The sequence below is a fragment of the Palaemon carinicauda genome, chromosome 26 (assembly GCF_036898095.1).
Source record: "Palaemon carinicauda isolate YSFRI2023 chromosome 26, ASM3689809v2, whole genome shotgun sequence".
Lineage (NCBI taxonomy): Eukaryota > Metazoa > Arthropoda > Malacostraca > Decapoda > Palaemonidae > Palaemon > Palaemon carinicauda.
In genome coordinates, this window is record NC_090750.1 from 11,037,694 (window position 1) to 11,040,193 (window position 2,500).

Below are 2,500 nucleotides of genomic sequence, written 5' to 3' on the forward strand. Positions count from 1 at the left end.
AGCATATTTGCTTGAATACAAAGTAACTCAATTTAAAGACAAGAAATATTTGTATTGATATTTTAAAGCAGTAACTTCACATGAAACATAAACATTTATTAGACAAGCAAAGTAGCTCAGCAACTGAGCAACAGAAGTATCAAAATGACTCAGTGAGAATGATGCAATTGACTGCAATCATTTACCAGTTTGTTGAAATTAGGTGTTAAGTTGCTTGTACTGATTCTTAACACTGACTGAAGATTCGAGTCTGTGAGAAGTGACATGTTCTTTGACTTGTTAACTTTCAATATAGAAAAAGTCTGCTCACATATGTAAGTTGATGCAAATATCACAAACATCTTTCTTGCAAAATTTTTCAGATTTATAAACTTTTCTGAGTGCAGAGATGCATAAAACTCGACCAGTGGTTTATTTTCAAAGAGCCTCTTTAAAGAGTTGTCGGCTTGCAAATCAATCAGTTCTACCTGCAGTTCTTCAGCAGCTGTTTCAACGTCACAGGCAAAAGGTGAGCTGAGCAAATCAAACTGCCCTTCAATTGCCTTGAAATCGGCAAATCTTCTGATAAATTCATCTCTTAGAGCCGTCAACTGGTAACTGTATTTGTCTGATAGTGCTTGTGTAACAGTTCGTGTTTTCAACAGAGGAAAATGAACAAAGTTTTGCTCTTGAAGCTGCTTGGAAAAAAGTTGAAGTTTCAATTGAAATGCTTTCACTTCCACATACAATTCATGTGCAAATAAACCTTTGCCATGTAGTTTTGTGTTGAACTCATTAAGCTTTTGCATAATGTCCACAGCAAATGCAAAATCACAAACCCATTCGTCACACTCCATTTCCCTTGAAAAGTCACAAGAAATGTTTTTCATATTAAAAAACAAGACAACCTCTTCTTTAACGTCCCACATCCTCTTCAATACTCTCCCCATACTTAACCATCGGATATTTGTGTGGTACAGCACATCAGTAAAATCAGCCTCGATGTCTTCCAAGAAGCTTCGGAATTGCCTGTGATTCAGTCCCCGTGCTCTTATTAAGTTCACTGCACGCACCACTGGATCCATAACGTGTTTGAGTTTAAAAGATGAGCTACAGAGGCTTTCTTGATGTATGATGCAGTGAAAAGACAACACACTGTGCGATGGAAAATCTTCTTTGATTTTATCATTCATCAAGGTCACAAGGCCACAGTGTTTACCTATGAGTGAAGGAGCACCATCAGTTGTAATATTTGCCAATTTATCCAGGCTTAATCTAGACCTGATTAGACTGTTAATGACACTATTGTATAAATCTTTTCCAGTAACAGTGTCTTTGAGAGACTCCATAGATAACAATTCCTCTGTAATTTCGAAGTTTTCGTCAATTCCTCTGATATAAATGAGTACCTGGGCAGTATCCTGAATGTCATTACTCTCATCTAAAGCAATAGAAAACCACTGAAAACTAACACTGGCTGTTAACACCTGATCTTGAATATTCATTGCAATTGCATCTATGCGACGAACAATAGTTCTTCGTGACAGAGATATGGCTTCCACTTTAGATATGACTTCAGGACACACAACACTGACAGCATCAACCATGCAATCTATAATAAATTCTGCTTCTGCAAACGACTTATTTTGTTTTGCAATTTTATTTGCCAATACAAAACTTGCCTTTGTTGCATTCCTTTGTAAAGATGAAGTTTTTTCAAACACATTTTGTTGTTTCTTAAAACTTTTCATCAGATCAGTTGCCTTCTTTTGCAGTTCTTGCTTTGATAAATTGCTTCCAAAGTTGGTGTGCTTGGTTTGAAAGTGCCGTTTCAAATTGTATTCCTTGAAAACAGTAACTGTATCATGACAAATCAAACATACAGCTTTAACTGCGACGTCAGTAAAGAAATACCTTTCAGTCCACTCTTTGTTAAATACTCTGCATTCGTCTTCAATTTTTCGTTTTTTAGAAGGCTTCGAATCACTCATTTTGGGTAAAGTTTGAAAGATAGTAAAAGCTGTGCTGAAATAAAATGTCTAACGTCTTCTTTCTCTGGAATCTGCCAGGACACTGAAATGATTGAATATAAGGCAATAAACTCGTTGGCGCGGTAATAAAGTTACAACGTGACCAAAACGTTTTGTACACTATCGAGATTTAATCCCACTGGCCACTGGTAGCAAACGTGTCCGATACACGCTTCACTCACGCATACGCCCATCCCAGATGCCGAACTGCATCTTTATTCAACGATGGCCAATTATAGATTAAAAAATGAATAAATAAAATAGAATAAGAAAATTAAAATCATGAAAAAATCTATTTCCGTCTGGTTGAAAAAAAATAATGAGTGAGAAAGGATGCAAATAAAATAGAGAAAAAATGCAAGATAGAGAGACAGAGATAAAAAAGCAGAGAGAAAGAGATAAAGAAGAGGTCAGGCAAGAGAATAGCCCTTTTGTCCGTACAAAAGGGCAGGGAAAGAAATAGAGTGAGCGAGAACAAATTTCCGATTACT

At 36.3% G+C, this 2,500-nt stretch overlaps 1 protein-coding gene across 1 annotated transcript in view; it reads right to left on the bottom strand.

Annotated features, from left to right (window-relative positions):
* Nucleotides 1-2,500, bottom strand: part of LOC137620119 (uncharacterized) — a 67,219-nt gene that overhangs the window by 23,373 nt on the left and 41,346 nt on the right. The window lies entirely within an intron of this gene.